The following is a 15,621-nucleotide window of genomic DNA, read 5'->3' on the forward strand; positions in this document are numbered from 1 at the left end:
ACACACTCAGCTATAATGACAACTGCCACAAATTCAACTCGACATTGGCGTTGCATGCAAAGCAACAACAATTGCGGAGATTTTGAGATTTTCATGTGGCAACTCATAAATATTGCAACGCGGTCGACAGTGTCAAAATGAAACGGTGGCAACGGCGCCGTCGATTAATTTTGCAATTTTCGTGGCACAATTACTAAGCCATAATGGCGGCGCGACGGCAACAATGACTTGCAGTGGGCAAATATTAGACAATATTTATATATAGGAAAACAACAACAACAAATAATGCAAGCCACAAAGCGCGAGCGGCCCTTATTGTGCACAAAGTGAAATAAACACGCGTTGCAAGCGAGCATTTGCAAATAAAAGTTCATAATAAATAACACAAACGAACATGCAAGGAGCGTGGAGCCGACAAACAAAAACAACGGTCTGCCACATACCGCCGCAAGTACGTGTGGTATCTAATAGGCGGCATTAAGCGCAGCTGTGTGCTTCTAGGAAGTGGTGCAGCCCGTACGTAACCGCTTTGGAGTGAGCTGGGGAGTAGGGGGGGGTTAACACGCAGTAGGTGCGCCAGCCGAACAATAAATACTGACGTGACATGGCAAATGTCGTTAAGATTACGTTTCATTATGGAAGTTGGAGTGCAGTTTGAAGTCGCCAACGAAGTTTGGCTTGCTTATAGAAACACATATAAAGGGGGTATTTGTTTGTATATGTGTGCGTTAGGCGAGTTAGGAGCGCACAAATGGCTAAGAATATGCGCGCATGCGCGGAGGACAAAAAAGGCTTGTGTATTATGTTGATGTTAAAAGCAAAGTAAGTGTGAGGCAATAGCGGTGAAATGCAATACTCGCTGGTGGTTGTGCAAGGAGGGTAAAAAATGTAAAAACAAAAATAAACAGAATATTAAAAAACTAAAAAAACAAAGTTTATTAAAAAAAAAAAACTAAAAAATCAAAATAACAAAAAGTAAATTTAAAAACATCAAAAACAAAATTGCAAAACAAAATAATATAAAAAATTTATAACAAAAAAAATCAAATAAAATTCAAGTTACGAATTAATGCGAAATTTAGGTACAAAGAATTGCAATTAGGATACTTAAAGTCTCAAAGCACTTCGTTGTATGTGGCACAACGATAGGAAACGTGCCATGTGGCGCGTATTTGGGTTAACAACTTTGCGAAATTTCTAAAGAAAACACAAAACCAAGGCGATAAAATAAGCAAAACATAAACGATCGTAATAAAAAAATGGGAGTGGAAGCTTATACGCATACGAATGCCTCAAACTCTCCAACAATTCGTCAATTTCAACTGTCAAGTACAAGTGCGAAAGCGCCGGTTTTTTCTGCCAAAACTAAAGAAGTATGAAAACAATGCTGAATATAATGAACTGAAAATAAGCAAAATGAATCACAGAGTGTAAAAATTTAGTTACACACACATACATTTACGCGTCTCTGTAGACTGGAGCGAGCGGTGCCTCAACTACCTGTCATTAAAAGTGGCTCAGCGGCAGCGAACGCATGATGCCAAACTATAGACAAGTGAAAACAAGTAAACCTACTCTGCAGCACACAAATACAAGCGCAAATATGTATAATGTTTGTGATGCTCTGCTCTTCGTCATAATCATCAATTTCTTGAAGCGCTCTTTTGAACTCGAAACGCATGCGGCCTATTTTATTTCGCTTGCCGAACTCACACCGCCATTAAATACATATTGAAAACCATTGCTTATACAATGCATATATAATAGAAATACAACACACACGCACGCGCATGTGTAGGTATGAAATCCAACGAAGTTCGCCCATTTTTACCTTTCTCACAGTCTTAAGCGGCTCACTAAATACTCACTTTGTTGTATTGTGTACGATGCTTACTACCTTCCAGCCAACGATCAACATGCAAAGCGGTTAAAAGGGAAATAACGCCACCACAACCAACGAGCAACATCAATAACAACATGTTGTAATAACTTTTTAATAATAAACAACAACAGAAGGCAGAAAAAGCAATAACAAATCTACCGAATGAGCATAACCAGAGCAACAAAAATTACAACAATAGCAACCATGTTTCAACTTAAGAAAACGCAAGAAAATAAATAAGCGGGAAGACAAAGTAACAACTCTTGTAAAGGGCTAAACGCAATGTGTAGGTACTGTGGACCAAAATGTTGCATGAGGTGAGAGAAATACCTAAAAAATTTCGTGAGTTTATGTAAGGAAAGAAAACAAATTTCACACATTATATAGTTTCTTCAAAGATTTTTGCTTACTTGAACCCTATGAAATCTGTTTCCAATATTAGTAGTTGACTGTACCGTAGAATGTCCGAGGAAGTCTTTTGATTTCTGTTTATACAGAAATAGCAACATTTTTAAAAATGCAATGTTTCGTTGCGACTTTTTGAGACTTTCATAAAACAAAGCCTAAAGCTTTCATGAAACAGAGCTCTAAACCTTCATAAACAGAGTTTGAAGCTTTCGTGAAATAAAAATGTAAAGCTTTTATTAATTAAAAATTTTAAGTTTTTATAAAACATATGTAAATTGAAGCTTTCATAGAACTAAAACTTCAAACTTTCATAAAAAAAACTAAAACTTTCATTAAACAAAAAGTTAAAGCTTCCATTGAAAAATTTTAAATGCTTTTATAAAAGAAAATTTAAACCTTTCATAAAAAAAACTTAAGGCCTTCATAAATTAAAAAAAGTTAAAGCTTTCATTAAACAAAAACCTAAAGCTTTCATAGAAAAAAGTTGAAAGATTTCATAAAATAAAATGTATAGCTTTCATCAAAATAAGTTTAAAGCTTTCATCGATCCAAATTTAAAGCTTTCATCAAACAAAGTTTAGGGCTTTTATTAAATAGAACTTAAAGCTTTCAAAAAAAATAAGTTTAAAGGTTTCATAGAATAAAATAAACTTTAGAGGTTTTATTAAATAAAATTCCAAACTTTCACAAAACAAAGTTAAAAACTGTCATGAAATAAAAAACAAAATAATAATAATATAAAGGTTTTAAATGTTATAGAAATTTCAACGCGTGTTGCTGCACCGTGCAGCGCGTAATGATGAAAGCCTCAACCAATGCGCAAACTTGCGCTGAGCAACTACAGGGCCAAGGGCTACTTAGCAACATCGAAGATCGACTCGCCCTACAATTCAATCATAATGTAATTTATTATGGCAACATGTGAGCGTAATAACAGCAACAACAACAAAGAAATATAATGAAATCATAAATAAATATGCGTGTGTGTGTATGTATGTATGTGCTCGTATGATTTCACAAGGGGAACAAATGAGCGAAAGTTCAGTGTACTGCCTTTAACAACAACAAAAATAACGACAACAAAATAAATCGCATTACAACAATAACAAACAACGTCTGATTATGTTACGTTGTCGATTGTTGATGTTTTACCGGTGACGACTTATTCGAACAGTGAAATGCTGTCGGCAGCGATGAACAAGTCCAACGCTCTGTAACAACAATGCAAAAAAAAGAAGCAAGAAGTGCGTGAAGTGAAAAAGTGCAATTCGGAATTGTTGCCAACGAAGTGAAAGAATTTCTGTTGTTGCCGACACACATTGCACCACCGCTCACCGTTTGATGATGATGCATTGATGTCGAAAAGTGTACGCTGAAATTTAAATGATCTCGTTCTACCGAGCATCCACGCTTGTTGTTGTTTTCTTTTCACGGTCACTTTGTACAACAACATTGCGGCAGCATTTTAAATTGATGTTCGCTCTTTTAAATGACATTAAATTAGGCTGCTCGTTGTTGTTTGCTGTTCCGTTGACAGTCACCGCTGTTGGCTGTTGCAGTTGTCGCTGTTTGGCTTGATTGGCTGTTGTTTGTTAGCATTCGCTGCTGTCGTGTCAACCTATGCCATTGGCTTTTGTTGCAACGCAGACTCTGGTTGTTGGGGTGCTGATGCGTCCGCAGAGCGTGTTGCCATTGACAGCTCATCGTGTTGGGAGCTGAGGTGCTGCTGACCAACGTGTTTGCAACACTTTGCTGCAACAACATTGCTTCCCACCTTTTAGCCTGCGGTATGACAGCGCACTGATAAATTCTTAATGATGATTGATTTGAGAAGCAGTTTCGCCGCTTTTATTTGGGGTCAGAAGTCGGTAGAAAGTGGCAAGGAAACAAATTGGTGGTGCTAATTGGAGGAAAAAGCTTATTAAGGAGAAAATCGCAAAAGAGGCGGAGAAATGGTAGCGCCTAATTGTTGATTATAAGCTGAGTTTTTGTTTTATAAATTTTGTAATAAGGCAGTGTGAACAGTGTGAATAGTGAAATAAATCTATAATCGGGTAAAATAATATTGGAACAATTTTTTGAAAATTTATTATTGTTATTTTGTTAATTCCTAACATAAAACTAAAAATAATTCGATTTGACAAATTTTAAATAAAAATTAAAATTTTAGCATAAAAATGTATTAATATCTAAATTTTAAATAAAAATTAAAACTGCAACTAATGAAAATTGAAAACAAAAATATTTAAAATATGTAATTATAAAATAAAAATATAACATCTGATTTTTAAAATAAATTACTATTATTAGGCTCTAAGAAAATAAATTAATAATTAATTTAAATTTATACTAAGGAAAATTGAAATACAAAAACTTAAATTTAAAAATAAAACAATCTTATATCTGCTTTCCTAATTAAATTATTATGATTTTTCTTATTTCAAATATTTCAATATTTTTTAATCCCTGAACTAAAGAAATCGAAATTTTAGTTAAAACTTAATTGGCTGCTAATTTCTAAATTTTTGAATTTAAAGTTTTTTAAACATTTCTTTTCTAATTCTTTTAATTACTAAACTGAAAATAAATAAAAATTTTAATCAAGAAATTATTAAAAAAAAAGTTTTGATACTTTATAATGAAAATATATGTTATTAAAACAATTTTAATTATTTATTTAACTCGTATATCACCTATATAATGTAATTTTATTTTGTAGCTCATTTTCAGCTGTTTTCTTTCTTATTTTAAATAATTTATACCCACAGCCATGAACATTCCATACACATTTGTGTGTTCGTAGCCGCCGACTCTCCCTTCCCGATGCGTTTCGACGCGTACTCGTCATAAAATACTTTAATTTGAATGAGTAATTTTTATTTGCATAAATACATTTTATTCACAATGATATTATGCCTTTGTCAAAAATATGTTAAGTGCATTAACACCATTATCAGTGTAAATGCCTATGTATGTTTATGGTATGTATGCATGACATGCGCATTTTACAGATAAGAATTACATAAATTTATATGCCGCTCATGTCAATTTATATAATTTTTTTTTTATTAATTTTTTGTGCAAAATACTTTAATTATGTATTATTAAAAAAATAAGACCAGGTTTAAAAATTTGCAGCTCATTTAATTTATTCCAGTTCCATAAAATAAGAAATGCTAAATTTTAAATTATAAAATAATTATTAAAAATTAAAACAAATACATAAAAATATATTTTTTTAAATATAAAAATTTCAATTTTAAGAAAAACAAAATTTTTCAAATTCAACTCTATTTTAAGCTTTGCAATATTCTTTAAATAAATGTTTCATTTTGTATTTTGTTCTTAATTTTTATTTTGCAAACCGCCTCTACGTGTGTCACTTTGTCAATTAATTTAGTGAATACTATTTTATTGTTGTTGTAGTAGTCAACAACTTCCTCTGCACGAGTGTAAATCTATAAAATTTATGAATGAATGAATAAATAAGTTGTCGGCATGACAGACAAAGATATTAGGAGGAGAGCTATGCGGCTCATCTGTGGCAGGCAATATTAGACTCCAAAGTGAATAAATTAATGTATAATACTACAATAACTACTACTACTACTACTACTTATTTTTATCGCTGTTATAGCGAAAAGTTTTCAATGAATTCCTCCACTCTTGCTCAATTCTCTGTAGCAGAAAAAGAAGAGTTGGTGACTAAAAAAGCAGTAGAATTTCGCAACATCCGGTCGCTTGTCAAAAAGTAGCGTTTTTGGTTACAAAATGTGAACAACAAAATTCACACGAGAGAAGGAAAATAATTATAATTTTTTTAGCATAAAAAATATTATTTAAAAAAGTTATAACTATTATTAAAAGAAATTAATACTTAAGATTACTTAGTAAAAATTTTATTGCTAAAAATTTTTTTTAAAATAAATTTAAGTTAAATAAAAAAATCATAATATTAAATGAAAATTGTACTTTTATTACAATTAGAACAGATAATAAGTAATTTAAAATTTAATAAGTATATTAAAATTGACAACAAAAATTATTTAAATAAGAAATTAAAGAGAAAATGACTAAATATATAAAGTCAAATAAAATAATTTAAATCTATGAATTTAATAATGCCAAAAAAATCAATAATCAAACGAAAATCAGTAACTTTTGCACACAGCGCCCTCATTGCGCCTTACTAACAGTATAAATAATAAAGAAACGCGCGACTGTCGCAAAACTACAAACGCTACTGTCGATGGATGGATGATGTTGATGATGAATGTCGAAGCAAATAAAGAATGCATGAATGAATGAGAGCTTCGTAAAGCACAGCCGAGCACACGCTGAAAACGCGCTTGTGTGGCAAAAAAGTTTTGAATTTAAATTGAATTCAAACAAACAAAAAAACGCAATAAAGTTTCAAGAGCAATAAAAATACAATGAATCTAACTATACAAAATCAGCTTCTATTATGTAGCCAATAAAAACAAAAACACATACAAGTCCTCATATATATGTACATAAGTATCAAAAGAACAACAACATAGCACATTCTCGTAAATTGGCAAACTGAAAAGGTAGCGCGCTTGCCAGGAGGGGAACAAACTGAGCGCTCGCATAGACAATTGTTGTTTGTTGAGTTGAGTGCAGCTAAAGCTGCGTCGCTGACGCATGCAATAAATTGCAAATAATTGTGGCAACACGCTGTTGAAATTGCAAAGCTCAGAAAAAACATTTGAAAACGAGCGAGCAACATTTAAAACAGGCAAAAAACGTCAACAAAAGCGATAACAATAAAAGCGAGCAATTGAAAGAGGCAAATGCGTCGCATTGCGCTAACGGTAGGCATACCACACACACAATTTATGTCTGTTGACTCACTTACCGAATGTTGCCTCCCTGTTACGGGTGGCGGTGGCGCTGGCAGGGTCAGCTGACAGACTGTCAGCCGGCCAACCAGCTAGTTAAGGCGGCCTACATGCCAGCAACACATGGAGGCACAGCGCACAGCTGCCGGTCAGCGCGTCGCTACTCGGGTAGTCATCAACAACGAGCGCGCGGCCGCTAGCCAATTGTTCGCTGCTCGCGGCAAGCGCAACAATTGTTGGCGATAGTGGCTGAATTCAATTGATTTGACATCAATTAAAAGAGTGCAACATATCATGTTGTCGCGTTCCATTTTTTATTTGCAATGCACACATCTGCATTCATTTCGTATTCACTATTATTATTCTTGGTTGTGTCATTGTGGCGGTTGATGTGTTGGTGCAATGTGGCATTGCTGATGGTAAGATTTTCAATAACATGCAAGCGAATATATCTAAATTTTTGTAGAAAAATTGCAAAACTTGTAGCTGTTAAAATTCAAAGCTGCAACAACTTCAAGAATCACAACAAGCGCCACACGGTATGAACACTTTGTAGACACCTGGTCATCTAAGTGCATGCCACACTTTGGCCACTTGGTAAATCCCAGAAAAAATTGGCAACTTAACAAATCAACAACATATCAAATTCAGCTGGGCAATTAAGTGGTATTGTGTGCCTGTATATGAGTGTTGACATCGAGAAGATATTGGGGTGTTCGTCTGGGGCACAAATAATAGAGTGTACATAGAGAGGATAGCGAAATAAAGGAATTTTATTTGGCGCTGAGAAGATCAATTAAAAACATGTTGAATTTTACTTCTATTAACAAAACTCTAAATAATTTATGCAAATCCAAATTCATACTGAATGCTTCGATTTTTCGGTTAGAAGAGCTTTAGAAGAACTTTTATAAAAAATTTAATGAAAGTGAACCGAGCTTTCACAATTTTTAGGTTTTTGCACAATTATTAGCTTACGTTGAGGAGCTTAAAATTTGTAATCATTTACCTTTCTTGGAATACGTTAACCTTTCTATTTCGTGAATTGTTTTAAAGCCGATTAAAGCTTCAAAAAAGCTTTTTAAAGCTCTGTTCGATTTTGCACAATTATTAGCTTACGTTGAGGAGCTTAAAATTTGTAGTCGCTCCCCTTTTTAGAATATATTCACTTTTAGACTTTGTAATATTTTTATACCCTGAACAGGGTATATTAAGTTTGCCACAAAGTTTGTAACACCCAGAAGGAAACGTCGGAAACTCTATAAAATATATGCATAAATGATTAGCATGATGAGCTGAGTTGAGTCTGTCTGTATATATACAAACTAGTCCCTCAGTTTTTATGCTATCGATCTGTCCTTTTCTAACAAAGAAGCTGCTCATTTGTCGGAACGGCCGATATCGGACCACTATAGCATATAGCTGCCATACAAACTGAACAATCGGAATCAAATGTTTGTATGGAAAACTCTTTCATTTGACGAGGTATCTTCATGAAATTTGGCGTGTATTATTATTTAAAGCATTAATCTAATCTCCGAAGAAATTGTATAGATCGGATGACTATAGCATATAGCTGCCATATTAACTGAACGACGAGAGTCGTTTTGACGAGATGAGTTTACTTTCATTTGGCGAGATATCTTCATGAAATTTGGCGTGTATTATTATTTAAGGCATTAATCCAATCCTCGAAGAAATTGTATAGATCGGGTGACTATAGCATATAGCTGCCATACAAACTGAACAATCGGAATCAAGTGTTTGTATGGAAAACTCTTTCATTTGACGAGGTATCTTCACGAAATTTGGCACAGATTATTATTTGAAGCAACAATGTAATCTCCGAAGAAATTGTATAGATCGGATGACTATAGCATATAGCAGCCATACAAGCTGAACAATCGGAATGAAAAGCTTGTATGGAAAACTCTTTCATTTGACGAGGTATCTTCACGAAATTTGGCATGTATTATTATTTAAAGCATTAATCTAATCTCCGAAGAAATTGTATAGATCGGATGACTATAGCATATAGCTGCCATATTAACTGAACGATCGGAGTAAAGTGCTTGCATGGAAAATTTTTTTATTTGACGAGGCATCTTCACGAAATTAGGCACGAGTTATTGCTTAAGGCAACAAATTATTCTCCACAGAAATTGGTCAGATCAGATCACTATATCATATAGTTGCCATATAAATTGAACGTTCGGAATCAAGTTCTTGTAAGGGGCCTTTGTATTTGTGAAGGGTATTATAGCTTCGGCGCAACCGAAGTTAACGTTTTTTTTGTTTTAAACTGATAAAAGCTCTGAGGATTTACAAATTTACAGTGTTCTGAATACGGCTTGAATTATTAAGCCTTCTTTTATCTATTGCAACCCTAAGAACCTCTAAAACTTTTTGTATGGATGAAAGCAGACTTTTAATGACTCAATGAGACTCTTTCTTCTGCTGTAGCTTATATTAGAGGCCAGGTCAGCAATTTATATTACTTTGTGTTTGCGAATAAATTAACTAAAAATTATTGATGAGAACCAATCTAGATTTAAATAACTATATTTGTTCAATCACAGATTTTTCTTCCACACCTTAGCACCATAAAAACGAATAGTTTAGTCGTACTCTATAAAATGTATAATTTATGATGCATTTAGGAGACTATTCTGCAAAGCGTTTTTATTTACAACTCTCGTCTGGGATGCACTCATAAAATCGCTAAACAAATGCCAAGTCACCAATAATAAAAACTGTTAAAGTAGACAGCATGATGCGATGAAGGAAAAGTGTGAAAAAGGTCTTAGACAAAACGCCCACAAAGCTCCACAGGCATGCGCTATACTCTTTATACATGCGCTAAGGCGCAGCTATGAGCTTCGCGGACGCAGGTGTTGCATGTCGCTGGCATGAATAGTGGCAAACTCTTAGATGACTACAGGATATGATTTTCACGAAATGTGCAATTCGCATGTTCAAGTGTAATAAAAACATTAGAGAAGCTGTGCCTAACTACATTTATATGGTCGCGAGAAGTCGGTAGACAAATATGTAATGTCGGCAGCTTGCTCTCGGTTGTTTTTACTTTGCACTAATAAATAAATTTGAATTGTGAATATATATAGTGCTGTCATTTATTTGATAGTTATGGCACTAACAAACAACCACAAAGTAACTCAGTTCTGGGTGCGCGCTTTTATGTGGAAGACACGTTAAGGTCAACTGGGTACCGTTGCGAGGCTTGCGCTAAAGTTGCACTCATTTGTTATAGTTAACTTTTTTGAATATTTTATTGGAATTAAAGCGATGTTAACATGATTTCATATGTTACTATTTTTGTAAGCTTTAATATGCGCTATATATGAAATATGGGCGTAAGTCTAGCCAATGAAACAATAAATTTTAAACAAAATAAATGTGAGGTTATATGTTATGCTTTGCAAACATTAACGAGAATTTTCCAACAAAATGAAACGACAAAACAATTGGCTGTTTTGATTCGCGTTGGAGAGTAGCGAAGCTAACAAGCAATGCAAATATGTTTAAAAAATATGCAGCACTAGAGGTGCAACCTTGCGCTGTGGAGCAACTGTGCTACGCTTCTCTCTTTGATGGAGATGTAAACTTTACGAGCCAAAAAATATTTAAGTAACCTCTTTAATTGCCAGCAGCATCTATGACTTATTATTAGTATTTTTTTTCTGGAAACAAGTATAGTTTTTTCAAGCCTTATATTTTCAAAATCAGTAAAAAAAAATATCTTTAGTATAATTTTTGACAGTAATTTGTCATTTCAGTTATTTACAATAGTAAAACTGGTCTAAAACGTATAAAACAAAACTTGGTATCACTGAAGATTGCCGTTAGTTATACCACTTTAATGTGATGCCCGCAAACTTTCTTGTATCGAATTCAACTCTTAACTCTTTTTGTTAATTTCACATGTGCATTTTTAGAGTGGGCAACGCCTACAATATTGTCATCATATCGATTGCTTATGGTCGGTTATTATGAAGCTTCTGCTGGTTATTTAACAGGACGAAATATTGTAAAAGAAGGAATATTGTAACGAACGAATGAAAGCAGTAATCATTTGCTGCTAAATTATCATCATGGTAATGATTTAGTTTCCAAGTGAGTTGTAAAAGTGTCATCAAGAGAGCGTGTATTTGTGACTGTGGTGACTGATAACTGATATTATATGCAGGATCATTGTGTGGACGCTCAGACAGCTGGAAGATCGTAAGTTGTTTAAGCCTCGACTTTTACATTTATGTACTAGTTTTGGTTAGTGTTGAACGTATTATAATATATTTCCGAAATTCGATAAAAAATTCTGTTAATCACATTTACTTAAGTAAATTTCCTGTCACTACAAATTAAGCTTATAACTACTCGCAATAAAATCATTTCAGTTTTCCGCTAAATTTCCACAAATTATATATTTCACCACACAACTCGCGTACGCCACTACCTGCTCGCCGCGTAAAATGTATAAGCAGGTGTAATTAAATCTTTTACACATACGATTTTCCGCCAAATTAACATGCTCGCATTGCGTTAAAGTGTTCGCAAAGTGACATAAAGTTAGAAAAAAAATAATAATAATAAAGAAGTGTTAATTTTACTCTATGGAAGGTGCAGAGAAGCTAAACCGAATGAGTATGGCAAGCTGGTAATTCACCTGTCACACATGCCTGCACGCGGCAAGCTCATGTAGATAGGTGGCTCAAATTAAATCACCTGCTATGTATGCATTTATGTAGGTACGAATAAGTGATTAAAATAAATAGCGTTTGGCGAGAGGTGGGAAGAGAAGCGTAGAGACGAGGCAATACTTCAAATGGTTAGCGTCGAGCGATATGGCATGGTTGGTTGGCCGCGCACAGCTGATTTGTGCAGATCGGTTACAAGCTAGCATTTTACTCGCTTACAGCTTACATGGAAAATCAAAAAGTGAATAAAAAACATTTGTTAATATAATGAGTGGCACAAAATTGAAAATGAAACTAAAAATGTGTGCTATGAAAAAATTGTTGAAAAAAAATCGGTAAAAATCCATAGAGAGCTAATCCGTTTACACGCTCTACCGGTGAAGCTGAACACAGTGGCTGCGGTGGGCTGCGCTGAGTGTGCGCACTGCCTAAGCGCGCCAATGAATTTGTATTTTTGTGCAATATATATTTCTATATTCACCTATGTAGACTTGCCTTTTTCCCACGGGGCGTAGATATATATGCCTTTTTATGTGTGTAGAGCATTAAACATACCAAATTTAGTGTCACAAATTAGTATGGTACTAATTAGTTATTGAAATACATCGATTTAATAAATGAGTTAATGAGAAAAATGGTAATTGTAAACATTTAACTATTTTGACCACTTGCGCATGTGATTGATAGCTTTCAACACAAATCTTACTTGGTAATAGTCAAAATGCCTCTCAAAGATTGTAAAATATTTAAATTGGACCGCGCATGCGTAAATTACGTTCGAGCATGGAGCGCTAATGCATTACTATTATATTTTTTACTAAATGTGTATATTCTTATACATACGTGATTTTTAGAGTTTATACTAAAAGTTAACAGCGCACGCGCAATCTGTCACTTCTTAGATGATAGCACTTTGACATTTACATTTGCGCACGTTTTATGTTGCTACTGGAAATTCAGGTCTCTTCTATTTATTATATCATTGTGATTGTTTTTCTTTATACGAACTTCAGTCGTTTTCGTGAGAATAGAAAATACCTATTATTTATAAAATACCTTAGAATCTAAGGAGCGAAAAATCCTGGTTATAGTTTTGAATTGATGTAAATTTTTTCGCCTTTATCCAAATAATCGAAGATTTGAAAAAATCGAACGAAACTTCTTTATCAAAATATCGCGAACGGTTAACGATCACAAAACCAGTTATGCGTTTTTTTTGTGGTTTTAGCTTAATGAAAGATAATACTTGTATTTAGTATTTTATTATGACGAATAATTTAGTTTTTCGGTGATAGCAGAATTTTATTTGATGATTTTTACACACCTTATTAATACTGAGAGTAATATTAGATCTAATTATATTTCTTTTTAATAGTAGTTATAGATTTAGATCTCACAGCTTTAAAGTTTGTAAAAATCCGGGTTTTAAGATATAGCGAATCTATTATCAAAGAAAATATATGAAACTAGTGAAGAAATCATTTCATAAGGTGCTAAAAGGTAGTTTATGATACTGATTTTCATATTTAGTGCGATCAGAAAATTGAGTTCTTTATCTATCCAACACAGTTGAGTATATATTATATTATATTCTAGAGCCACATTTGGGGACGCTTTTAGGAAATAGTATAAAAACATTTCGCCTCTTCGAGATTATTTAGGACACAAGGAAATGTACCAAATCACGTCGAAATCATTGTTCTCTTTCGTTGAGAGCTGTGTTCTTTGACTATTTTATTTTCGCTCTCTATGAGGATGTTCTCATTTATTCGCCATTATACCAATTATACCAGATTGTTCAGTAAATTCTGTAGTGATTTTTATACTTCATATGTAAACGGTAATTTACCTATTCCAAAAATATACATACCACTACAACTAGGTCTTACTATAGTATCTTGGATTAATATTCTTAAATGTTTTTGTAGGTGTAAGTTCTATAGATGTAGAATATTGAAGTAATACTTAAGATGTTGAATAGGAAGAAGGTCCACTAAACCTGTACTAAAGTTTCGTACTGCGTCCTCGAATGCTTGCCTCCAACAACGAACTTTTTAACTGGTTGTCCCAAACAATTTTCCTGCTCTAAACATATATATGTATACCAATTTCTTAAAAGGTTAAAAAGCTCTGTGATTAGCGATTACTTTCTAATTTCAGATGACTCAAAGTTTCCCATACCATAGCATGGAAAGTTATAACAGTAATTTTTGGTGACACTTGCCACGAAGTGCTCATCAAAATTCTGAGAGTACAAAACATTCTAAAATTAGACACGCTGGTTACTGGCAATCATACATACATACACACCAGACATTTATATAAGTAAATTAAAAAAATGCTTATCGTTTATAAAGCAGCATGCTGCATTTCAACAAATGAATGAATGAACTGAATAAATAAGCACGCGCGATAATAACAAACGAAATATAAGAAAATCATAAACACTGAAACAATATAAGGCAACAACAAAACTATTAAAGACTTTCAATCACGGTCAAAATTTTCTCACGGTCCACGCCACAAAAGTCAACTAAAAAGCAAAAAAAAAGTAAATTCGAAACAGAGGAAAGGAAAACTGGATTTGTAAAGTGATAAAAACAAAACGTACAACGAAATATAAAGCAGCAACAACAGTAGTGACAAAAAGTGAAAAACCGAAATAATGAAATGAAACAAAAGGCAACAAATATTGTATGTTTGTATGTGTTTGTGTGTGTAATAAAACAAAAGAGGAATATGGTTTGTCGAGAGCGGGTGCGGCAAGGTGGCGGTCAAAATAATTTGTAAACACGGCACAAAAACACAAGCCCAATTACGCAAAAACTACAAAACTATCAAACAAAAAAACAGCGAACGAAAAATGAAGAATGCAGTGGATGAGTTGGAAAGTGAGGGAAAAGTGGAAAACATATGGGGTACGTTTGCTTCCAGAAAAAATTGGAATTTTCGGTGTACAAACTAAAGACCACCGTAAAAATGGTTATATATAATCAACCAATTCTTTAAGTTAATATTATTTTTGAAACAGAAATACGAACGTACATATGTATGTAAGCACATAAATAGGCTGCGAAGTACTTGGAATAGTTAGCAAGTGATAATGGCGTTTATCGCTCCTTGTGGCATGAGTACGAAGAGGCTTGGCTTTACTTAAAATTTTCAGAATTTTAAACGGCGTAATTTTTAATAATGTAAAACGTGTTTACAATTTGTTATGAATGGCATGTATTAGCCTTAAATGTATTTTGTTTATAGTTTTGTAGTTGCCACCTTGTTTAAAAAATGAGTTCATGAATGATAGTGAAACAATATGTTAAAATATACCCGCGAATTCGGTTTTTTACACAAGTGTAGTTGTCACCGTGTTAAAAAAAATAATAAATTTATTTAGAACCCTAACTAAATAAAATGTTAAAATTCGTAGTCACTTTAATAAAATCAAAATTGTATAGGAAACAGTTGAATATGTTGCCCCAAATTAGGGAAATTAAGTATTAGAAATACGAATTTATTATTCTAAACTTCTAAGAAAAAATCTATGTACATATTGCTAACAAATTAAATCAATTTTAATTTCCATTCACTTGATATTTCGAATTAAATAAAAAAAATAGGATATGTTAAAATTTAATTGCGAATATCAAAGGATATACATATAATATATACAAAGTATAATAGTTTTGTTTTTGAAAATTTTTATTCAACTTTTTCTTTTTAAGGTTGCCTAATATCTATTGATATTCGTTTTGTC

General features: G+C 33.2%; 1 protein-coding gene across 1 annotated transcript in view; it reads right to left on the reverse strand.

Annotated features, from left to right (window-relative positions):
• The window catches only part of N (neurogenic locus Notch protein), a 141,684-nt gene that overhangs the window by 93,660 nt on the left and 32,403 nt on the right, over nucleotides 1-15,621 (reverse strand). The gene's annotated exons all lie outside the window — the stretch shown is intronic.

The sequence above is a fragment of the Bactrocera oleae genome, chromosome 5 (genome assembly GCF_042242935.1).
Source record: "Bactrocera oleae isolate idBacOlea1 chromosome 5, idBacOlea1, whole genome shotgun sequence".
Taxonomy (NCBI): domain Eukaryota; kingdom Metazoa; phylum Arthropoda; class Insecta; order Diptera; family Tephritidae; genus Bactrocera; species Bactrocera oleae.